This window comes from Hyaena hyaena, unplaced genomic scaffold (genome assembly GCF_003009895.1).
Source record: "Hyaena hyaena isolate Hyena2069 unplaced genomic scaffold, ASM300989v1 scaffold_432, whole genome shotgun sequence".
In the NCBI taxonomy this organism is placed as follows: domain Eukaryota; kingdom Metazoa; phylum Chordata; class Mammalia; order Carnivora; family Hyaenidae; genus Hyaena; species Hyaena hyaena.
Window position 1 is genome coordinate 1 of NW_024081063.1, and position 25442 is coordinate 25442.

The following is a 25442-nucleotide window of genomic DNA, read 5'->3' on the forward strand; positions in this document are numbered from 1 at the left end:
AATAAATAAAAAATAGAACTTGACTCTCACCTGTTGACTGCTCAAAGTTTCAAGCTCTGTCATGAATGTAATCTGAGCCTCCACTGCCAAGACCAGCTGGCAAACTGAAGTCGTTCCACGTATGCTCACAAAAGAATGGGTAGTTCTGGCGGCAAGTCATCTTGCTCCCTGTCCTGATCCAAACTGCAGGAACATAAGAAGAAAGTGCCTTCTGTCTGGCTCATTCAGGCCAGTTTCTGCAATCCTTCACTTCTTGAAAGAATCTGTACATAGTGCGGATCTATGTACCCCAGTCTGAGGAGATATACCCACCTGATCTCAGAAGATAAAAGGGTGTCAGTGTTTCTATTTGAAATCTACAGAAAGCAGAGGCAAGAACAAACACCGAATTTTCTTTTGGACCCCCATCTGAGATAATTCTGTGGCCAGTGACAAAGCAGCTGCTCAGCCTAATAATGCCGCCCCCCAAACCAGCAGAGATTGGAAATTGCCATCACTCTTTCTGATCTACAGTCTAAAGCTTAAACAACTTAATCAAGGCAGTTTCCCATCCAAACTCCTTCAGGACAGCTGGGCTATCTCGCTGGCTTCTTTTGCCTGGGTCCCTACAATGTCTCATTTGCCATCTCTCCCCAGACTGTAGGAGCTTCCTCGGTGTCTAGGTATCTGGCTTCATTTCCTGCACATGAAGTCTTGTTTTTTCTTTCCTCAGTATTCTATCTTGACAGAATATTTGGAAAGACACTCCTAGCCCTGCATGTGACACACAATCTCTATTCACATCTGCAAAGCTGTTTCCACCAACTCCCAGTCACTTCTCTGCAAATCACTTTGTCCCTTTAGTTCCCTAAGTTCAGTTTCAAACATTTTATGATTATATCCAAATGTTAAGATTAAATGCAAATACATATGCATATAGAAATATAGGTTTTAAAAATCATTACTTTATAAAATAAATTATATTTTTGTCTATAGTCATATTTTTACCGATAGACATAAAAATGCTTTGGAAAACCCTGCTAAGTCAACATTTATGGCTAGAATTCATTACTTATACTGGCTGCATAATATTCCAGAATAAATTTCATCATTTATTTACCTAATCATTTATAGATAAACATTCAAACCCTTTCCAGTTTCAGCCACTATATAACTGCTAAAACTAAGAATTGTTATAAACTGGTTCTTACTTTTAAGGACTAGAAGTCAGTTTTTAAAATTTAATAAATATTCTGGGGCACTGGGTGGCTCTGTCAGTTAAGCATTCAGCTCTTGATTTTGGCTCAGGTCATCATCTCACCGTTCCTGAGTTTGAGTTCCGTGTCGGGCTCTGTGCTGATTGTGCAGAGCCTGCTTGGGATTCTCTGTCTCTCTCTCTCTCTCTCTGCCTGTCCTGATCTCTCTCTCAAAAATAAATAAACATTAAAAAAAATAAAAGTTAATAGACATTTCAATAGATATGTTTTATATTTTAGTATATATCATGAGATTGCTTTCAAAAGAGGTGCAATAATTTATCTATCTGCCAGTATTTACTAGAGTAGCTTCTGCCTATACCCACAACAGCAGCAAGTCTGATTAATTTCCAGTCTTTTTCTGGAGTCACCGGGCTCCAGCACAGGAACGGGATCTGTGTATCTTACTATTCCTTAGCTCACACATTTGCAGTCAAAGATATTCGAGGCCTTCAATTCTTAAATGTTTATGAAATGGAAGTTAGGTTACATTTCCCACTTTTGCCCCAATTCCCCAAAACTTGTTTTCTTGCTATGTTAAGTCCAGTACTGCTCATTCATCTCCATTTCAGCATTGTCTGGTTTCCTGTCTAATCTCTTGTTATCTGTTATTTGTTTTAAATTATTAACAAATCTCATAAATTTAAAGATTACATACATATGAAGAATATTACAGTTTTAAGTCAAACTGGATGAATCCAGGTTTTATGTGTGACAAATGGCTACCAATAAACTATTTTAACTGATGAAGTACTCTATATCATGATTTTGTCGTGGTGACACTAGTATATATAATTGTCAATTTGTCAAGTTGTACATTTATATTTGGTGAAATTTGGTGAAATTTGCTGACCATAAATAATTAAGTATTCAAAACAAAAAAAAAATAAAAATAAAATAAAAAATAAGACTCACCCAATGGGACCTCCCCTGCTGGGAGAACAGACCCACTGTCTAGAGAAACATTGACATTCCTGAAATGTTGGGAAAGTAACCTTAACCACCTCTGATTTGGACCCAAGGCAGCAACCATGTCGAGGACCCAACCCACGTTTGCAAAAAAGAAAGGGGTAGACATCCTGATGGAAGGTGAGAGAGGAGAATGCATTGTGCGGGGTCGGCTCACCTGGGGTCACTGCACCTGCTCCCGGGCGCCTCACAGCCAGGGTGAAGGCAGCAAGCTCTCTCTGTGGGCCGTGCAAGCACCTCAGTGGCTGTAGGGAAACATGATTGCACGTTAACCATCATTTTTTATTTTGTCGTTATGAAGGTGTATTGCCATGTCAGGAGGAATAAAGTAATTTCATTTAAAAGTCCGTTAGCTTGATTACACCTTTTAAATATTTGAGGACCTTCATTTTATTTTTGCCCCTGTTCCTGAAAACATTAGGGCAGACCGGTCCACTGCACAAGTTAGTAGCTGAGCTGGGATGACAATTTGGGATATGAACCCCATTCGCAAGCCACCTCCCTAAATGAAGTCACCATGCTCTGTTCACACCTCAATGCTAGAATAACCTCCAAAGTGGTCTTTCTACTTCCCCCTCCTGCCCCCCTACCCCTGCCACAGTCACCTAAAAAGGTGACTATGGTCACCTTGACCTAAAAAGGTGATCACTGAGGGGCACCTGGGTGGCTCAGTCAGTTAAGCCTCCGACTTCAGCTCAGGTCATGATCTCACAGTTCTCGAGTTCAAGCCCCACATCGGGCTCTGAACTGGCAATGTGGAACCTGCTTTGGAATCTCTGTCTCCATCTCTGTCTCTCTCTCTCTCTCTCTCTGCCCCTCCCTTGTTTGTGCTCTCTCAAAAATAAATAAATAGGCAAACCATAAGTACTCTCTTAAATACTGAGAACAAACTGAGGGTTGATGGGGGGAGGGGGAGGGGGGAAATGGGTGATGGGCATGGAGGAGGGCACTCGTTGGGTTGAGCACTGGGTGTTCTATGGAAACCAACTTGACAGTAAACTATAATTAAAAATAAGTAAAATAAAATAAGTACATAAAAAAACACAAAAACAAAAAGAAAGTTACCTTGTTGAAAAAAATAATAAATATTTTTTTAAAAGGTGATCACCTAAAGTGATCCTTTTAAAACATAAGTCAGATATGATCCCTCTGCTCAAAGCCCTGAAATGGTTAAAAGCAAGTGTCCTCACAACAGTGTGAGGAGGTGCCCATCTGACCTCCTTTTCCACACACACTCCTGCTCATTCACTCACTCACTCACTCACTCACTCCACACGTGTCTCTCTTCTTTATAAATTTTGTTAATGTTCATTTATTTTTGAGAGAGAGACAGAGTCTCAGCGGAAGAGGGGGAGAGAGAAAAAGAGAGACACAGAATCCGAAGCAGGCTCCAGACTCTGGGACTTGACCCCAGGACGGGGAGATCATGACCTGAGCCGAAGTCAGATGCTTAACTCTCTGAGCCACGCAGGCGCCCTCACATGTGCCTCTCTGAGAGTCCTCAAACTCCCCAGGCAGGTTCCTCCTTGGAGGCTTCACACTTGCTGTTTCCTCTGCTTTTAACGTTTGTCCCCAAGATGCCACAGGGCACACCCCCTCGCTGATTTCAAGTCCTTGGGCAACTATCTTCTTAGTGAGAACTGTTCTGACCACCTATTTAGAATCAAATTCTAGTGCCCCCTCCTCCTCTCCCACTTTATTTTTCTTCCTACTACTTACCATCATCTATCACACTATAATTTTCAGATTTGTTTCATTATCTATCTCCCCCTTTAAAAAGTAGGGACGTTCCCTAAGGTCTGATCTGTTCACAGCTGTATCCATAGCACCTAGCTGGCATTTGAGATATCTTCATTGAATGGGTGAATGAATGAATGAATGAATGAGTGGTGCTTTACCTCAGAAGCAGCAGCTTCCACTTTTTTAAAAAAATTTTTTTAATGTTTTATTTATTTCTAGGAGAGAGAGAGAGAGAGACAGCGTGAGCAGGGGAGGGTCAGAGAGAGAGGGAGTCACAGACGCTGAAACAGGCTCCTGGCTCTGAGCTGGCAGTCAGCAAAGAGCCCGACGCGGTGCTCGAACCCACAAACCACGAGATCATGACCTAAGCAAAAGTCGGATGCTTAACCGACTAAGCCACCCAGGCGCCCCAGCAGCTTCCACTTTTAAGGATGGGGCAGAGATTAAAGAACCAGTCAAATTGAGAAGACGAGTTTCCGGGATGAGCAAACAAGGAGAGCTGATATCCCAAAAGGCAGGTGGGCGGGAGGAGGACCCAGCAGTGTCAAATGCCACTAAGAAGCAGAGCAAGATAAAAGTGAGTTGAATACAAGGATGAATACAAGGATCTGGCTTGAAGATTTCCCCATGAAAACATGCTGCAGAAATACTAAGCACCATTTTGGTTGTCGTGACTATTAACCACGCTATTACTAATTTCTCCAGTGAGATCTGAGCAATCTGATAGTAATAGCGGTGAAGAGTAGTGTTATCTGATGTAACTTTTTGCATCTTTCTATAGACAGCTGTAGAATGCCCAACTTCGTGGTGATTCTAGAAACAAGCTCAGGTCGTAGGATGCACATCTTATTATGGGACTGTATACATATCTGTTTATTATGATCACTGCCAAGTATAACTGGGAACATTGCAGAACACTATTAGATATTTTGTTTCTTGTCAGCATGTCAGGATCTAGGAAAGGGTTGATCTGGAGTCATAAATCACCTGAGTTGAAAAATCATCAGTTAATGATTGAAAAAGTCCTGTGTGTCAGGCACCACTCTAGCTGCTTTCTGCTTTCACGTGATAAAGAAGGTAGTCTTCCCAACAAGTTAGTGAGGAAATATTATTATTCCAACGCATGGCAAGAGCTCTGGCCATGAAGTCACACAGCCTGGGTTTTCACTCCTGGCTTGTTATTTACCAGCCATGTGGCCTTGGATGTCCTTTTTAACCTCTCTGAGTTCTGTAATAACAGCATCTATCTTGTGGGAATAAAGCGAGGATTAAAACAAAAGAATATGTAGAAAGTTCTCAACATAATAAGTAGCAAGCTCTCAGAAAGTATTTTGTTAAGACAGTTGGTGAAAATTGAACCTGAAAGAGGCTGGCTAATAAGTAATTTGCCCAAAGTATTCTATCTAGTAAGTGAGGGAGTCAAGATTTGAACCCACCTCTTCCATGCCTTAAATAATTCTCTCCCCATCTCATCATAGTCACCTCACCACATTTTCCAGTGGGAGGAGGAGGGGCTGTCCTTGTTGAATATGAAAGTTACACAGCAAACTGGGAGGGTCTTCCACTCACGGTATCAGGTCAGGCTCCAGTCTTCTGGGACCTCTACTGGACTAGCCCATCCAAAAGGGCCCACCCACATATCTGGTGCCTGCACAGGGATAATGGGATGCTGGGCTTACCAAAGATGCTGGGACAGCCACAAAACACAGTTCCAAGTCACCAACTGCTGACTCTTCGGGAAAAGTCCTGTTGTACAGAACACATACACATTTCCATCACCACCTGTGTCTCTGCTTTATGATAACACGTAAAGTGTCCACTCCTTGAAATCAAAAACTAATCTGTACTGGTCAATGCTGGACCCCCAGAGCTGTGACCAGGTTGTGGCATAAGCTCAATAAATATTTATGGATAGAAGAAGGGAAGGGAGAGATGGAAGAAGGGGAGAGTAACTAGAAGGGAGAGGGAGAGAGGGAATGAGGAAAGTCCTCCCTCCCAGGAATGTATATTGGTATTTAAAAACATAGGAGGATGTGTTTCTTTTGACTGTGAGCTCTGCCTCTTGTGGGTTTATGTTCCACTTTTCAAACAAAAGAGACTATCTCTTTCCTAACCTACCTCCAGAGAAAAGGACAGTATCTCCATGTGACCCACAGAAGCCACCCTCTACCCTATCACCATCACCATTTTCCAGCTTGTCAATCAACGCAGATGAGCACCAGAGTCTGGTCAATCACTGTACAGCTTGACATTGCCCATCCCCATGGGAATATCTCTGCAGTGGACTCAGGCTCAATTGCATCAGAACCTCAGGTAGAGCCTGACATCCGTATTTCTTAGAGCTCATCGGTTGATTCCAATGCACAGCCAAGAAGCTGTGATTGAGAATGACAGCCACTTGTCTGGAGGATGGAGAACTCTTGATTTACACACACACACACACACACACACACACACACACACACACCTCAAAATCTAGCTCTTAAAGCCCATAGAGGCATGTAGTTTCACTTCATCTGAACTCTTAACATACCTTAATTGCCCACCTTCTTCCTCACATTTTAATTTTCATTAGGTTTGTGCTTGTCATCTCTTCTGATTGTAAATTCCCAGAGGATAGGATTCTTCTTCCTCCACCCCCTGAGCACCTGAGAGCGCCTGGCATGTACTGACGCTCCACCAGCTGCTGACTGTGCGAGCAAGCATCAGGCCTGAAGGCAGGCAGGCACTTTGAGTGGAGGGGCTTGCCTCACAGAAATTCCTACAAGGATTTTCCTACACATCCTTGGCTTTTCTTCTCTGGCTCTTCCTTTTCCTTGGCACTGGACATTCCTACCCATTTCCTGGCTCTCTGGCAAAGCGGGGAGATGCTGGCCCTGAACCCAATTTCTCAGCATTGGGCTGTGTCAACCCTGCTGAGAGCCTGATGCTTTAAATAAATGCATCTGGGCATTTCAGATTTGCAGTGCAGACCCACCTCGATCCTTGCTACAGCTTCAGATCATTTGAAGCGGCTCAGGAGGGAATGTGAAGGCCCAGACTCCCACAGAGAGGCAGTTAATAAGCTAAAGGGAAAAAAGAATGTCTAACTGAATGGGGGGGCAACAAGGATCCCGGCCAAAATTCCCCATCGAAGACACAAAAATCAATTTTGAATGGATTTGGACAGACAGTCCTGCCAGGACATTCCAGCGGCGTCTAAACACCAGTGGTGGACGAGGAGAATGTGAGCTGTTCTATAGGATCTCCTGGGCTGCCAGGGAACTCGATCCCTCCAGCTTGGCCCTCTGTCCCCAGCCTCTGACATCCCTCCCCCTTCCAAGGACCCTCTGGCTGCCTGAGTCACTATGATATATTGCATTTCTCCCCACAAGGAGTAAGTCTGCTGCCAGCCTAAGGATAGCTGGTTTCTTGCACTTTTGCTTCCTATTCGGCAGAGAAAATGAGTGGAGATGCCACATTTAGGCCCAGAACAAGTAAGCCAGGTAAAGTTTTTGGACTTAAAACAAAATCCACATGAAATCTAAGAAAACAGCTTCTTTCTCGCTCCCCAGTTTCCACATCTTGTCAGCTACAGTCAGCTGAAGAACTGCACCTACTCCAACCCTCCTGCATGAACCACAGAAGCATCACTCTGCAAAGAAAGGCAAATGTGTTTGCTCTACGATGCAAACCCAATAGATTGGTAGTGCCTGCTGGGAAGCAGCACTCCCTGAGACTCAGTGGAACATTACAATTGATTAGTGATGTCTGCACTGTGCCTGAAAATTACAGTTGATTAGTGATGTCTGCCATGTGCCGGGAAAAGAGATTGTAGAGTGTTCACCTTGTTTTTATCAACCTCCAGGAGAAGATTCAGGCTCCCCATTAATAGAGACAGAATTCCCACACAATGGTGACACTGGCACTGCTGTGGTAGGTAGTGTAGCTCGGGTGGGAGGTTAAAGCAGAGCTGGTTCTCTTCCATGGGATGGGCTCTTCCTCTCTTTCCTTCAACACTGAGGAAATGAGATAAGCCCCTTAGTCGGGGGCATCCTGCATCTCTGAGGACAAAGACAAGACATGGGTGGCTCTGGGAAAATGAGCAAAGGGAATTCTCCAGACTCACATCCCAGCTGCCTGGTGAGAAAGAAGCCAGGGAAGAACAAGGGCTCAGACTCTGGGGAGAGGTAACTGGCATTGCCGTGTTTCCTTCCTACTCTCCCCCCTCAACCCCCACTACCGATCCGGTGTCCAATCTACAAGCTGGGGAAGGCCTTATTATAGAAAAGTCCAACCAAAAGAAAATTTTTTTTCCAAAGCCATGGTGAACCATGACCTGAACCTGAATGTGCAAAACAGCTTCTGTTTTGTTTGTTGGTTGGCTTGTTCTTCACTTTTTCAAACAAAAACAATAACAAGAAGGCTGTACTGCAGTAACTTTGATGCTATCTGATAGCATTGGCCCTGCTCCACAACCGCCCTGCTTGTCTGTGTCTGAGTAAAAATAAAATGCAAGCATGTTATCTGGGGTAGAAAGAAAGGCATGCATTCCCATTACCACATTAACAGATCAGCTAGACTCCAAGAGCAGGCCTCGAGGAAACATGGACAAGCTGTGCACATTTCTACTGAGAGGGAAGAAGGTCAGAAAAGGCCAGACAAGGGCTCCTGGATGGCTCAGTTAGTTAAGCATCAGACTCTTGGGTTCAGCTCAGGTCATGATCTCACTGCTCATGGGTTCAAGCTCTGCATTAGGCTCTGCACTGACTGCTTGGGATTCTCTCTCTCTCTCTTCCTCTCTGTCTCTCTCTCAAAATAAATAAATATTTAAAAATATATTTTAAAATTTTTTAAAAAAGAAGAAATAAAAGGCCCGATGGAGGAAAGAGTCTGGTACCTCAGTGTGGTGTTCTGAAAACAGGGGTCAATGAGGTGACAATTGACAGTAGGCTAGGTGAGGAAGGGGCAAAACTGGCCAAGAGATCTGAAAGAAGCCCAGATAAGACAGTCAGATGGTGCTTATGTCTCCATCTTATTGAGACACAGCTCCAGATTCTCAGTTGCTCAGCATGTCTCTGCCCTGTCCCCATGTAACCCATTGCTGTTGAAAATAACCACTACTGGGGTGGCCTGCTAAAAAGATATTCACCTGCTGTCTCTTCATCAGAGATACAATAGCTTCCTTTATTGAAAAAATACATACACACACAGCAGGGGAATGTGACCTTCTGACACCCCATAGAAGGACCTCTTTGGACAGTTAGAGTTTCAACCCAAGGTCTCCGGGCTTCAACAGGCTCCTGGGAGCTTTGCTGAGACCTTTCTTAAGGTCTGGCAAGATTCAGTTTTCCTTCCATCAGGTATTTCCTACTTTACAAAAGGAAAAATTCTTAGCTTCTGTATTTAGAAATTTAATACCAATAAAAACAGGGCCTTTTATACAGGAAAGATGGAAAACCATCCTCAGGAGGCACCTCAGCTTTGGTTGGTCAGTCAGCAGGGTGTGTTGACCGCATGGCTTTCTCTCTGCACCATACTGAGCAAGGCACAGGCGGAGGAGCTGAAGGTTTGGCCCTGGAGGCCAGCAAGCAAATTCCCTTCATTCAACAGAAAGGCACTGACTCCTTTCTATAAGCAAGGCATTGTGCTTTGGAAAAAGAAGTTCTATTAGACAAGGGACCTATTTTTTGAAATATACACAAATAACTCTAGGAAATGGAAAAATGTGGTAGGGGTTAAAAGACAGATTTAGAGAAAGTGCTCAGGACCATGAGTTAAGAGGGGAACAAGCTTCCAGCTGAGGTAACTCAAAAAGACCCTGTGGAGAAGATGGCAGTTGAGTTAGGGATGGAAGGATTGGCTCCTCAGAGTGGGTTTCTCTCAGACAGGAGGGAGGAGGGTGAGGTGGTGAAAACTATGAGAGCCATAACCAGGATGCCTGGGTTCAAGCACAGTCTCCACCACCACCCCATCAACAAACTTACTTATGTTTCTGAGCCTCAGCTTTTCTCATCTGTGAATTGGGGCCAATAATAAAATAATGCTTATTTTATCTTTAAGATAATAAAATTTATCTTAGGGATAAATGAAAGAACTAATTGAGGTAATTAATGAAAACCTCTTGTCATAGAAAGTGTTCAAGAAATGTTACCCCATAATTAGTTTTTCAAAAGATGGTGATCATGAGGACTGTAAAAGATGGCTGACAAATGTAAAGTCTCGCTTGACAGTTCAGGAAAGCCTGGGTCACAGGTATACAATCAGAAGTTTTGACCTGCTCCCAAAAGTACCATGCTGAATGAGATAACTCAGAAGGAACAATTCCCAGAATCCAAGTCACACAGAATAAAGCCATTATCAAGGCAAGGAGAGCCTCTCGTAGGAGAACAAGAAGGTCCTTTGGCCCAAATGTCACTATCAAAAAGCCCTCAAGTTTACACTTTTGATATTACCTCCAACTGAGTTTATGCACAGAAGCACAAGACAGCCATTGCCATCCAATGAGAACTTACATACACATTTAATTCCACCAACACTTGAGCATCTCTTCCTTTTTAATAAACCAGGTGCCTCAAAAATATGGAAGTGCTCCAGGCTCCTCTTGACCTTTGAGTGGTTATAAGCCAACTTAGGGTAGCCTGAAGTCTCTAATCAAGTCCAGTCAATGATGGGGAGTCAATTTAACAGCAGCCATGCAGTGTCTGACCTAAAGCAACCAAGCTCTTAACCAAGCTCTTACTAGGCTTACCGGCCTTATAATAGCGTGAGCAAGAGCACAGAAGCAGGGAGTTGGGTACATGCAAGGGAAAGAAAGTCATGAAGGCTGGTGGAATATGGAGCCCATGAAAAGAAAAAGAACCCCCGGAGCTCAGAACACAAGTGGGAACCAGATCATGAAGGAAGGAAAGACTAAAAATTCATGCCAGCTTTTATTGGTGTTCACCAATTTACACAGCTAACAGTGGAATCAAACTGAGCCTTTTATTAATTCTCCGACAGAATTCTTCGCTTCCACCATCTCAACCATCTCAAAAAGTTCTGTTATCCCTTCCTCATCCTAAAAACTGCCCTGACTGTTCCTTCCCATCTCCTAGCTGTATTATCTGCTCAGATATCAAAGAATTAGATGCCCAAGAAGTGAAATCTGTCCATAACCATTAAGCCATTCTTTGCAAAGGCATTGCCTGGTTTGACTCCTTGGTCTTTTTAAAATTTACCAAACACCTTTCTGTCTGTGTAATCTATTTGACGAGGCTCAAGTTTTAGAGGTCAAGGTATAAAGCCCAAAAATTCAGACACATGTTTAAGCAAAGGACTTTTATTACAAAAGGCAGTCTAAGAGGTGTAACTTGGACTGCAAAAGAGAATATTCTAGGATATTTCATGGCTTTGAAACCATGAGGCAGAATGTTGAAATAGGATTCTTCCAGAAACCCTGGGATGAAAAGTACGGAAGAGATGGCCAGCTGCCTTCCAAATGTCCATCCTCCTCTCAGAGGCAGGAAATAGGAGACTGTAATTGCTAGTTGACCCACCCTCTTATAGAACCTCAGTTCAAGAAGTGTTGGTCAAAGTGTTGTATGGGATTTCCATACTTGAACCCTCCATTGTGGCCCACTAGGTGCCAGTTCCAGCTGCTGACGCCTCCCCTGCTGAGAGCCTTTCTTCCCTCTCCCTCAGGGTCCGTTGACAAATCCTCTCCACATCTCATGAGAGCCATGCTGGAATCCCACCCTAGGCAGATCTGACCATGGGTTGCTCTCAGCACTGCCTGTCAGCTGGACCAGGCTACTCTTTGACCACCTCTACCCAAGGGCAAAGCAGAACAAGGTGTTTAGAGAGCCCAAGTGGAGAGGACAGACCTCTGAAGGCATGGTCAGACGATCTATAATGGCCAGGGCTATGACTGAGAGAAATTCAGCAAATGGAACAACCTATAGTATATACACAAGGGCTACAAAGTAGTTAATTCCAATAAAGGGAGACAGGGGGGTTGGATGCCCATAGAGGTGGCTGTCAGCTGCTGTCGGTGTTCTGTTTTCCATGCTTGTAGTCTTATTTAAAATAAATTACTACCTGGGGTCTCTGGGTGGCTCAGTCAGTTAAGCATTGGACTTCGGCTCAGGTCATGGTCTTAAAATTCACGAGTTCGGGTCCCGCATTGGGCTCTGAGCCAACAGCTCAGAACCTGGAGCCTGCTTCAGATTCTGTGTTCCCCTCGCCCTCTACCCTATCCCCCCTGTCAAAAATAAATAAACATTAAGAAAATTAAAATAAATTACTACCTAAATAAAAAGAGGTCCTTGCACATGGGCCAATCATGTGTCATGGACCAAGGATTAGAATGAATCTAGTTTGCGCTCCTAGGTCAGCTATACCTCTGTTTCCAGAAGGCAAAAATTACTACTTAATGAATGAGTCCCCACAAGGAAAATTACTCTTAAGTTATGGCTGGAGAAGATCATAAGCAAGAAATGGTTCCCTGCAGTGCTGACTCGTTCCTTTTCTTCATCTGCTGCCGGTTACTTGGACAGTTTCACTTTATGAAAAGTCTGTGAACTATACACTCATGATACACTTCTCCATGTGTATTATCATTTTCAAAGAATAGAAAAGACATTTTTTAATTGCCTTCCCTATACTAAGATCCAGTGGATCCAATAAGCGTATTTAAGAACAACACCCCAGAACAAGACTGGAAGTACATACCACAATACTGCCTTTTGGTAAATTCTGTCAGGAAATAGACTAGAAGCCTGTGCCAAGCTGAGCCATATGGAAACCCAAGGCAAAAGGAAAAATCAGTCATACTGATCTTGGCTTTATTTAAATTAAATTAAAACAAAGTTGTATTTTGTTTTCATGGACATTTTCACCTTCATTTTGATTTTTTTTAAAAACTGCATTAAAATTTTTTTTTTATCTTGATTACTGAGCTTCTTGACACCAATTTAAATTTTGTACTTCCTAGTCCTGGCCCTGGCAATAACCAGAAACAGCTCGTTCTTGACTCTGATTCATCAAAAACCCAAATTCTATCTTCCCCATGGAAATGTCCATGCCACCAAGAGCACAAAGGACAGCTCTGATAATGACAGGTTCCTTATAATAACATCAGCCTGCCTACTGACATGGCTCTATATGGTACTTCCACATTATTTCACTTATCCTCACAGTAGGCTTGGCAAAGACATCAGTAAGACCTCATTTTGTAGGGAGAGCATGAGGCTCTTGTCTTTGGCTTGGTGGGAAACTAACCTTTCCAAGATTATTTGGGGCAGGGATGATGTGTAACTGATCTTTCTAGAACTCCCAGTGTCTAGGACAACTTCTTTTAGTTCAAGAGTCAGACTGCATACCTCCAAATCCTGGATCCACCATTTCCTGGATGGCTGTGTGACCTTGAGCAAATCACTGAATTTTTCTAAGCTTCATTTTGTCATCTGCAAAAGACAGATAAGAATAATCAATTTGTTGAGAGGACAAAATAAGTTTATCCATGCAATGTGCTTAGCAATGTGTTTGGCACAGAGTAGGTGCTTAATAAATGTTAACTATTATTGCATGTAGTACAGGCTTGAAAATATTCACAGAAAGGACCAGCTGTCATGATAAACTTTTGGTAGGGAGAACCTTTCAGCTGAGAAGGGAGCTTTCATCAGAATCTATTATCAGAAGAGTTATCTGAATCCTGGAAATAGACAAAAGAGATTCAAATGCTCTTTGGACAGGTTCTTTTGATGCATTCCTGGTCTTGACTTTCTGTTTCCTGAGCTATTTTATAATTCTGTAAGGGCACAGGTGGACTTGTAGGATTTCGACTGATAGAGATACAAGTAATTTTAGTCCGGGGAAGCAGACACTCCATAGATTGCAATGTGTGGCCCTACTGAACTTGAACCCAGCAATGTGTGTGTGTGTGTGTGTGTGTGTGTGTGTGTATATATACATATAAGATTGAATGTATGTATATAGCCCCAGCTTCTCAAATTATAATCATAATTATATATAATATATATGCATGTGTAGTAGATACAACATAATTATATATAATTATATATAATATGTCTATGTACATATATATTCATTATATGTTATATAACATAATTATATAATTATATACATCATATTATATATTATATAATAATTGTAATTATGTAACATATAATGTTACAGCATATAATTGTTATAGTTATATCGTAAAATTATATGTAATACATATATGTGTACATCGACTATATATATATACACTATACATATATATATTTTATACCTACACATGTATGTATATATCCCTAGCTTTTCAAATACTCTTTGGACAGGTTTCAACACAGTACTGGTTATTTAATTAATGAGTTGAATAAAATCTTTGACATGTATTCCTTTTGTATTTGCATGAGTCCTTTTTGTTGTTTTTAGAGTCATGCTTTTTTAACCTTTTGAAAATTATATTTTAACACCATGCACAGAGACAAGGCTTTCTCTGGGGACCCAAATGAGGCCTTTAAGGAAGCCACGTGATTCCTGGCTGAACAGAAACATCCCAGCAACACCTTTCAAATTTGAGTTGGCCACTGAGCAGTGCTGGACCTGGCCCCTTGCCTCAGGCACAGACAGTGTGGGAGTGTGAGGACTTCATTCCCCAGCTCCACTGAGCAGCTTTCCTCCCCTGCTTCCAAATGAGGTTCCAGGTCAGAGCAGAGGCTGGACCAGCCCCCTAGAGCTCACCAATTATTTGGCAAAGTGCAGAGATAACATTCTGTGCAAATTTCCTCACATTGTTCTGCCTAGCTCTAAATGCTCTCCGATGGTATATTCTAGAGATAAGTGACAGGAGAAGGGTGGAGAACTTGGGTCTCCTCCTCCACATGTCCCAGTCATTCCCACTATTACTTTACAGCCACTCAAGATGAATGTGACTTGTCTCACCTTCTCTTTCTGCTACTTTCTGGCAAAAGCTGGAATTAGAAAGTCTTTTACCTCCTTCGAGTCCCAGTGAAGATCCCCTCCTACTGGGGTCAGAATAAAACCTTAGTGTTGCCCAGTGGGGCTTGTGTAATGGGAATCTGTCTTTGAGTACTGCCTTTGTGGGGCCCAGCGGGGAGCCTTAAAGGGGGAGCCACATTCTGGTATCCCTTTCCCTCAGCCCAGCTCTCAATCTGCTTCCAGCCAGGACCTCCTAGTTTCCTTCCTTTGTTCCCACTCTCTCCCCAAGCCCCTTCCTAATTGCAAGAGAAAACTTTGGATCAAGCCAAGGAGAGAAAAGAAGCCATCTTACCTTGGCCTTAATTTTAAAAAATCATTCCTTCAACAGATATATATTGATTTTTTTCATATTTGCCAGATACTCTGCTAGGGGATGGGGTCACAACAGACCCCAGCAATTCTAGGAGTTTACATTCTAGTGGGAAGGGAAACAATAAATCATTAAATAAGTGAGTGATTATATAATACCAATATGTATTATCAAGAGTGCTATGAACTAAATACGGGTGGCAGAGTATCTCCTCCAGATATGGTTGTTAGAGAAGAGTCCTCCAAGAAAGAGATACTTAAGCTCAGATGTAGAGGACGAGGGAAAAGCCAGGCTGGAGAAAGTGTGGAGGGTGGAGACTACAGCGGCCAGCAACCACAATGTCATGGTGTGTGAAAGACGACTGCTAGGGAGTAGACAGTCCCCAAGATGGCCCCTAGTGAGTCTCACCTTCTGATACTCACACCCTTATGTACCTCCCTTTCACGTGTAATAGGGATGGTCTATGTAGCCAATAAAATGTTGCAAAAGTGAAGGAATAAGACTTCCAAGCCTAGGTCACAAAGGGCATTGCAGATTCTGTTGTGCTCTCTTGGATCACTCAAGCAGCACTACGGAGTGATCCACATGGCAAGGAACTGAGGCTCCTGCAAAAAACAAAGGGAATGAGCCACCTTAGAAGCAGGTCCTCTAGCCAAGCTTCCAGATCACTGCAACCTCATGAGACACCTAGAGGCAGAACCACCCTGCTAAGTCAGTTCTCAGCTCCTGACCCATAGACACTGTGTAAGGCATTAAATGTTGGTTGCTATCATTTAGGTGAGCCCTGGGTAATTTGGCAAGAGAAGGTCAATGTCCCACTCAAGTACCCAGGCACAGCACAGACTCAACCTTTCTATACTTATTGTAATTTCCAGGCCCTCAGTGGATGAGATGGTGCCCACCCATGTTGGGGAGAGCCGGTTACTTCACTCCAGTCAACACCAACTCAAATGCTGATCACTTCTGGAAACACCCTCTTAGAAACATCCAGAAATCATGTCTAGCCAGATGACTCTGTATCCTGTGGCCCAATCAAATTGACACATAAACTTCACTATCACAAAGACAACATCTGGGTTTTCAGTTAAGGTAATGAGGTGGAAGGCAGTGCCATTCACCGAGATGGAGAAAACACAGAGGAATAGGTTGGAGGTAACAGAATCAAAAGAGAAAGATTAGCTCATCTCCCAGTTTTTATTACATTTGGGAGACTTTGGTACAACATGGGTATAATCATCAGACATGACATTAGATTCACCTGATCAACCCAGTTTTATTCAGTAGCTCTCCTTCAGCTACTTGGATCTTGGGACAGTACAGGATCTGCCTGTCCTTCTCCACCTCACAGGCAGCTGGGTGCCACAGTCCAGAGTTACCATGGGGCCATTTTTGCAATTGTATGGTTAGCACTCATTTCACTGAATTTTCCTTTCAGAATCCCAGTGGTCTGCTCATTAATAAAAGACACAATCTTGTGCCTTTAAGCCCAGTGATATCAACCTCTCCAGAGAGCGTAGCACTCACTTCAGCAGCATATAGGAGAAAACTGAAATGAATCAGAGAAGATTAGCATGGCTCCCTGCACAAGGATGACATGCAAACCCTCTAGAAAGTGTAGTATGATTCTTGATTTCAATGGATTTCTCTCATCCCTACTGCCCTGTTTGAGTTTCTTTGTGCTAAAGTCTGCATTGTTTAAAAATTTGGTATCATAACTGTAAATCAAGAGCCAAGTCTTAATTGTGCTCTGTGTAATGGATTAATGAGAGCAAGTAAACAGCAGTATTATATATAGTAATTGATGAAGGGCGATGCTTTGTCAGGCTACATTAACAAATGAAGTAATTTCATAGATTTTAATGGGATTTGGTGGTTGTTCTTACTTGTTTGTTTGTCTTTTTTTTTTTTTATAGTAGAATAGAGGTCAATCTGAGGACTTGCAATGAAAAAATTTCTTCTTCACTAAAAGTTATAGCGTGTTTCAACTTCAGATGATGTGCCCTGTTCTAAGGGATTTTTGGAGTAGAATAGCTCTTATCAAGTGTAGAATTATGTTGGCTGTCAGATGGTCTCAGAAAGGGTAGCCCCCAGAGTCAGGTCCCAGGGTCTGTCCCACCCCTCCTGGAAATTCTCAGACCACCTGCTCCCCCCACATCATATTGAAGATGTCAGGCTAGATCTCTAAACATCAAGCCTCATGACAGTTGTGCCTTGCTAGCCATTACTCCAACTCTGTCCCCAGACTATAAGTTCCCAGGAGCTTAGTGGCAGCCAGAGGAACTTACTACAATGGATCTTCCCAAGCACTCTGTACAGTGTCAATAAATGCTGGCTGCTATCACTCAAAAGAAAGAGAGGAAAAGTTACATATATGAAGGCAACTGTAGATATGGATGACACACATATTTATGAATGGAAAAAAGACCAAAAGAAGTACAACAAAACATTGCCAAAAGCTACCTCTGTGAAATAGGATAGCGCTTCATTTTTTTTATTTTTTGCTTTTCAATATTTTCTGCAATAAACATGTGTTCATTCAACAGATACTTTTTGCATGCTTACTCCATATTAGGCATTGTCTAGGCACTGAGGGATATAAAGATGGAACAGACACAGTCCCATCCCAGAGGGTGATATCCAGTGTGGGGGACAGATAAGGACAAAGGGAGAGACAGTGCACAACTTCAAGGCCATCATCAATGTTACATATATCCCAGATCTGAATAGTTAGTTGATTTTTCCTGCAGATGAACCTACAGAGTCTTTAAAAAGGATGTCTTTTTAAAATTCACGTAAAACCATCAAATAGGGGCGGCCGGATGGTGTGCCTGGCTGACTCAGTCAGTAGAGCATGCAACTCTTGATCTCAGAGTTGTCAGTTTGAGCCTCATGTTAGGTGTAGAGATCACTAAAAAAAATATTTTTTAAAAAAACCATCAAATGGTGGAAGAGTAGCCATGAACAATTGTAATGCAGTGAAAGACTAGTGATGGAAACACAAAAGGTATCATGTAAACATGTCTGAAGATGGTCTTTGGGAATGGGAGAAGCTTTCGATAGGAAGAAACATTTCCATCAAACCTGATAGATAAGAATTACTATTGCATTTATAGCCAGGATAAAACAAAGTGCTTAAAAATTAGTATTGGCTGTTATTGAATGAATGGCTATTAAACATTGAATGTGAATGAATGAATGAATGAATGAAAAAATGAATATAAGATTTTTAAAAATCAGAAAGATCAAATGACTGGTCCACTTACCACCAATGTGAGGAAAAAATCACAACTGGAAAAACAATTGCCCGACTTTCAGCCCAGAGTTGTTTCTTCAGTGTGGTCCACAGGCTAGTAGTAGTATCAGCATCACCCAGACTTATTAGAAATTCAGAATCTCAAAAAAAAAAAAAAAAAAAAGAAATTCAGAATCTCAGACCCCATCCCAAACTCACCAAATCAAAATTAGCATTTTAAACAGAACACAGGTGATTTGTGCACACACAGAAGCTTATGAAGGGCTAGGCTTGTGATTCACAGTCTCAACTGAACATTAGAATCACCTGGGAGCTTATACAAATCTAATTGCTCAGGATGGCTTGGTGGTTACAAGCACAAGTCCTGGGTCTCATTTCAGATTCTTTGGTTGATTAACTGTGTGGCCTTAGAGCAGATCCATGACTTTTGGTGGCTTGGTTTCTTCATCTACGTGGTAGGCAGCTACTGACCTGGTTCCCAAAGTTCCCAAAGGTTGCTTTCTCCTGGTATTCGTGCACTTCTGTAATCTCCTCCCCTGGAATGTGGGCTAGGCTTCATGGCTTGCTTCTAATGGACAGAATACAGAAAGACAATAAGACATCATCTCCAAGTTTAGGTAGCAAAAGCCTGTGACTCCTATCTTGCTCAATCTTGACTCTTCTCATGCATTCACTTTGACTAAGCAAGTTGCCATATTGTGAGCTTTCCTATGGAGAGACCCGCATGGCAAAGAACTGGGTCTCCCCATAGGAAAGCTCACAATATGGCAACTTACTTCATGGCAAGGGACTCTGGTCAACAACCAACAAAGAACTGGGGCCCTGAGTCTGACAGCCACAAGGAATGGAATTCTGCCAACAGCCACATGACTTAGCTTGGAAGTGAGTTCTCCTCTAGTCAAGCTTGAAGTCACTGCAGCCCTGGCCAACACCTTGATCAGAGACTTACAAGAGACACTGAGCCCAAAGACCAGCTAAGCCACACCTGGCTGCTTGATCCACAAAAACTGTGAGAAAATAAATGTTTTGTTGTTTTAAGCCACTAAATTTTGGCTGCACAGTTAATAGATAACTAATATAATCCATAAGGTGGTAATGACAGCAGTATTCATTGATAGAGTTATTGCAAGATTAAATAATTGCCATGAAGTGCTGAAAACAGAGCCTGGCATGTAATAAATATCATATGCATTTTGCTGTTAGATATTATTAGAAAGCACTGATGCCCTTGGTACCTACCAACGAATGTTAAGTACTTTCTCTATCACTAAATGGTCCCAGCCCCCTCTGCTTCCTGAAAATTTCCTTCCCTAACTTCCTTGTCATCTGTCACTCCAAATTGATGTCAATATGTCTGCTTCTGGGAGTTCCTCCTCACCCTGATAAAATAATAAATTAAATAAATAAATGTTTTCTGATCTGCTATAGACTGGGAAACTTGATAAAGAAACTTGTTATTTTTATACCTAACCCAAAAGTAAATAGGCCCTGATTCTGTTTCTGGAAAGTTCTCCTACGAGTACAATTAAAAGTCTTTTTTTTTTTTTAATACAGGGTGTTTGTTACCATCTTTTTGATGTCCAAAGACCCTTGTTGTTCCAGTGTCTCAAGAATGCTGTAGTCTGGGAGGCCATTTGATATAGGAGACATCCTCACATGTTTACCATGAGATGAGAACATTCTACATCAACTGTGTCACTCATTGCATCTGTGATTTTAGTCATGCCTAAGCTCACTTCCTCTTAGCCCTACCCAGGCTTTGTTGATTTCAGCAAACAATATCATTTATTTCAGCCAAACTATATCGTATCAGTTTCTCAGTTTAACGAAATTTCACTTCTGTCATTTGCTGTCAAGAGTCCTAACATAAGCATAGGTATTAAGGGAGATGTGATAGACAAGATCCAACTGAGATCTGGAGAGTAAGGTGGCTGTAAGTGTGTGCAGAAGAAGAGAGAGGATTGGAAGACGGTTTAAGGCCAAAGGAACAACTTGTATGATAGCTTGGATTTCTCGAAGCAAGAGGAAGTAAGGCAGGTCTGAGGGCCAGAAACAAAGCAATGTGTCTGGAGTGCAGTGCAAGGGGGAGGAAGTGTATGACACGTGAGAGGGACCAAAGCATGCCCCTCAGACACCAGGTAGAAGTTTGGGTTTGGATCTGAGGGCACAGGCCCAACACTGAAGAGTGTTAAGTCAGGGGTTGACAACCCGCAGCCCTGAGCCAAATCTGCCTTCTGCCCATTTTGGTAAACACATTTTTATTGGAACATGGCCAGAGCCACTCATGTACACAGAGGCCTCCATTTATGATGCAAACGCAGAGCTGATCAGTTGTAACAGAGACAGCATAGCCTGTGAAGACTAAGATATTGACCATCTGACTCTTTACAGAATAAGTTGCCAGTCTCTGTTTTAAGTGAATGGCTTCTAAGCTCAGACCTGCACTCTGCACAGATTCTGAATGCTGGTTGAGAATGTTTTGACAAAGGGCAGATCCGTGGTCACCTTTCCCTTCCTTGTGCCCCAGCTGGGGCCAACGCTCAGCTGTCCTTGTATAAGAGATATTAGGGGGAGAGAAAGGAGGGGCTGATGGTTTGGGAGGTCCACAGACAGGTAAATCAGACTCTACAGGGGTTGGTTACATTTTCAATAAATATTTTGGAGAGTAAGAGAGACAAAATAGAAATGCGTTCTTTTCCTACTGTTGATACATCAGAAAACATGGTGGCAAGTTAAATACAAAAAAAAAATCTGGAGTTAGGGGCACCTGGGTGGCCTAATCGGTTAAGCATCCCACTCTTGATCTTGGCTCAAGTCATGGTTCCAACCCCATCTGGGCTCTGCACTGATGGTGCGGAGCCTGCTTGGGATTCTCTCTCACCCTCTCTCTCCCCCTACCCCACTCACACTCACTCTCTCTCACAAAGTAAACTTTAAAAAAGAAATCTAGAGTTGGTTAGTAGTTTAAAACAAAACAAAAACCAAAAAGCCATCCCACCCCCAGGCCTGGCGTCTACTTATGCAATGACCCTCTCCTCACCAATAGTCTCTGTAGCAGTACAAATCTGGGGGCGGTGTTCTTTTGCCATCAAAGGAAGGAAAGTCACAAAGAGGTGGAAAAGACTCTGCTGGTCCCAAAAGCACAGTTGCTTAGGTCCTTCTCGGGTTTACTTAGGAGTAGTGCTTGCTAAGAAAACAATTATTATTCTCTAACTTTGGTTGGGAGTGGGGAGGGCGAGATAGAAAACGTGAAGCCAAGGGGAGTTGTTTCTTCAGGACAGCTGGCAGAGACCCAAAGTACAAAGTTGTCTACAAACTCTCGAATCAGTGTGAGACTTGAAAGAGAACTATGTGCTGGCAACGTGGGCTGGCCCGCCTTGCCAGAGCAGAATTGAAACCATACCTCTACCTCATGCAGACATCACCCAGTGGAAGGATGTTCTTATAAATCCCAGCCTGGAGGCCATCTCATCTGCAGCCCCCTCCCTGTTCCCCTTCTCTTTCACTCCTCAAACCAGAAGAACTTAATAAAAACAGAAGGAACACATCTCTCCAGAGCTTCTCTGAGCTGAAAGAAGTAGGGAAATAAAAATACACAGAGGATGAATATGACCCTTCTGGTCACTTCTGATTGACTTCCAGGGGCCTCTTCCATTGTGGCCCATTTGATCTGGGCCACACCGTCTGATGCGAAGCCCATGGGTGCAGGGGTTAGGGGGCGACAGGGCCTGCAACATCATGAGACCCCAGAACCAGCTGCCTTTACCTGAACCACTCTCCCCTATTCCTAGCACAGGAATTCCACGTTGATCTATGAAAATGTGACCTCAGTCCAGAGAAACTCTCAAATTAGCCCAGAGAGAACACAAATAATTACACCCTAGATTACTATAGTTGCACTGAAAACCCACAATGCATTGCAGCTGTAGAAGTGGAAAGGATTCTTCTGCTCTGGGACAGACCTCACTGCTTCCACTGGGAGGTCCTGAACTTGGCTTGGCATCCAAGGTTCTCCATAATTTGAAACAATTCTCTCAACTTCCTGCCTGTCACTCCTTACACAAACATCACCAGATAGATGTTGTCCTTCATGCATGACGTGGAGACCCCACCTCTATCTTTTTTTTTTAATTTTTATTTTATTTCTAGGAGACCCCCCCACCTCTATCTTTGCTCCTTCACCCTCATTGGGTCCCTCCTCATCCAGGAAGAAGCTTCAGTAAAAAGCAGGAAGCACCAATATACCTGTAAAGAGGTAACATTCCCCCACAAAGCTAGACCCAGTTTTCCATCCACCCAGTAACCAGGAATTTCATTTGACAAATACGGGGAGTATTTTTTGCTAATGGATTCTTGCCTCATGCGCTATGTCAAAAGGAACATGATATTACGTCTTTTTAAGAGACCAATGATATTGCTAGAAATTGGTGGCCTTTCATATATATATGAAAGTGAATCCCAAGCAGGCTCCATGCCCAGCACAGAGCCTGACACAGAGCTCAATCTCATAACCCTGAGATCATGACTTGAGCTGAGATCAAGAATAGGACACTCAACTGACTGAGCCACCCAAGTGCCCCCCGTGTATTTTGAAATGCATCTTCTCCCTGGTAAAATCATTCTGCAGCAAAGGCACGAAAAGAAGGGGACCGTTTCAAAACTGTCACTGCAAGCAAGATTCAGGGCTATATTTTAGTGCAGTCCAAAGTTGAAGGATAAAGTTGACTTACTCCATGCAAATTGAATCTTAGTCGGGAAGATTCAAGTGATGAGCTATTTGGATTGTCTCCACCAAAAAGAAAAATAAAGAGTACAGAAAATTTCTCTGTTAACATATATGTGTTTTGTCTGACTGAACTTGCTATAAAGTTAACATTCCATTTAATATTCTGGCTAAAGTCAAACAAACAAACAAAACAATCTAGAATAAATGTATAACATTAGCTCTTATAAGATTAGCAATGTTAACGGCCAATAATGAATATTACTTTAAGCAAGTACCTAGCACTTCTTTGGTGACCATTTGTAAGCATTGTTCTCTCCCTCCTTCTAGAAGTGAACTCTTCTGCCTTCTACCTCCTGACATTCCTTCTACTCCTCTGGCCCTTTCTTTTTACTTATTTATATGTTTTTGTAGGCTCATCCACTTCTACCCAACCATTAAATAATGGAGATCTTTAAGACTCTGGGCCCTCTTTTCTTCCTATTGTGTTATTCTCCCTTGAGGAGATGGCATGCATGCCCCAAGGTATGAATGACATCTCTAAAATGACAGCACTTACAGTGGATTGAATAGGATTCCAAAGGGACATGTCCAATCCTAACCAGTATCTATGAATATAACCTTATTTGGAAATTGACTCTTGGCAAATGTAATCAAGTTAAAGATACCAAGATGAGATCATACTGTATTTAGTTTGGACCCTAAATCCAGTGATGGGTGACCTTATAAGTGACAAAAAAGGAGAAGAGACAGAGACATCCAGAGAGGAAAGCCATGTGAAGACAGATTGTCTTTTTTTTTAAATAGTTTATTGTCAAGTTGGTTTCCATATAACACCCCGTGCTCATCCCAGCAAGTGCCCTCCTCCATGCCCATCACCCCCCTTCCCCTCCCCCCCACCCTCATCAGCCCTCAGTTTGTTCTCAGCATTCAAGAGTCTCTCATGGTTTGCCTCTCTCCCTCTCCCCACTATTTCCCCCCTTCTTCTCCCCCACGATCCTCCATTAAGTTCCTCCTAATCCTCATATACATGCAAACATATGGTATCTGTCCTTCTCTGCCTGACTTATTTCGCTCAGCATAACACCCTCAAAGTCCATCCATGTTGCTACACATGGCCAGATTTCATTCTTTCTCATTGCCATGTAGTATTCCATTGTATCGATAAACCACATCTTCTTGATCCATTCATCAGTTGATGGACACTTAGGCTCTTTCCATGATTTGGCTATTGTTGAGAGTGCTGCTATGAACATTGGGGTACATGTGCCCCTATGCATCAGCACTCCTGTGTCCATTGGGTAAATTCTTAGCAGTGCTATTGCTGGGTCATAGGGGAGTTCTAGTGTTAATTTTTTTGAGGAATCTCCACACTGTTTTCCAGAGGGGCTGCACCAGTTTACATTCCCACCAACAGTGTAGGAGGGTGCCCGTTTCTCCACATCCTCACCAGCCAGAAAGTCCTCTGATTTGCTCATTTTAGCCTCTCTGACTGGCGTGAGGTGGTATCTCAGTGTGGTTTTGATTTGTATTTCCCTGATGAGGAGGGATGCTGAGCAAAGCCAGATTGTCTTAAGACAGCCCTACGCCAAGGATCGCCAGCAGTCACCAGAAGCTAGAAGAGAGCCATCGAATAAATTCTCCCTTGGAGCCTCTAGAGGGAACCAACTCTGCTGACCCCTTGACTTTGAACTTCTGGCCTCCAGAACTATGAGAGAATACGTTTCTGTTGTTTAAGCAGCCAAGTGTACCGTAATTCGTTACAGCAACCCTAAAAACTAATACAGCGCCCAAATGTGTGGCTTAGCTCTCTGGTCTCTCCCTGAGTTCCAGACAAATATCTGTAACTGCCAATTTTATGTCTCAGAGGAACCTGAACTCAACATGTCCGTGATGCAATCCAACATCTTATCCACCTGTATTATCCAGGGTTCTCCAGAGAAATAGAACCAAAAGGATATACAGTTGATCCTTGAACAAAATGGATTTGAACTTCATGGGTCCACTTATACATGGATTTTTCTTTTACAAATATATATTTTACTGTAAATGTATTTTCTCTTCCTTATGATTTTCTTAATAACATCTACTTTTCTCCAGCTTACTTTATAAGTAAGCTATACAGAGGAATACAGTATAGAATACATATAACATGCAAAATATGTGTTAATCAACAGTTTATGTTATCAGTAAGGCTTCCAGTCAACAGTAAGCTATTAGTAGTTAAGTTTTCAAGAGTCAAAA

The 25442-nt window shown here is 42.5% G+C and overlaps 1 non-coding gene across 1 annotated transcript; it reads left to right on the plus strand.

Moving 5' to 3' along the window:
* The first annotated feature begins 16738 nt into the window (after positions 1-16738).
* LOC120245729 lies at positions 16739-16849 on the plus strand. The gene has a single exon (XR_005531857.1). It is a non-coding gene; the product is annotated as a U6 spliceosomal RNA (small nuclear RNA).
* The last annotated feature ends 8593 nt before the right edge of the window (positions 16850-25442 follow it).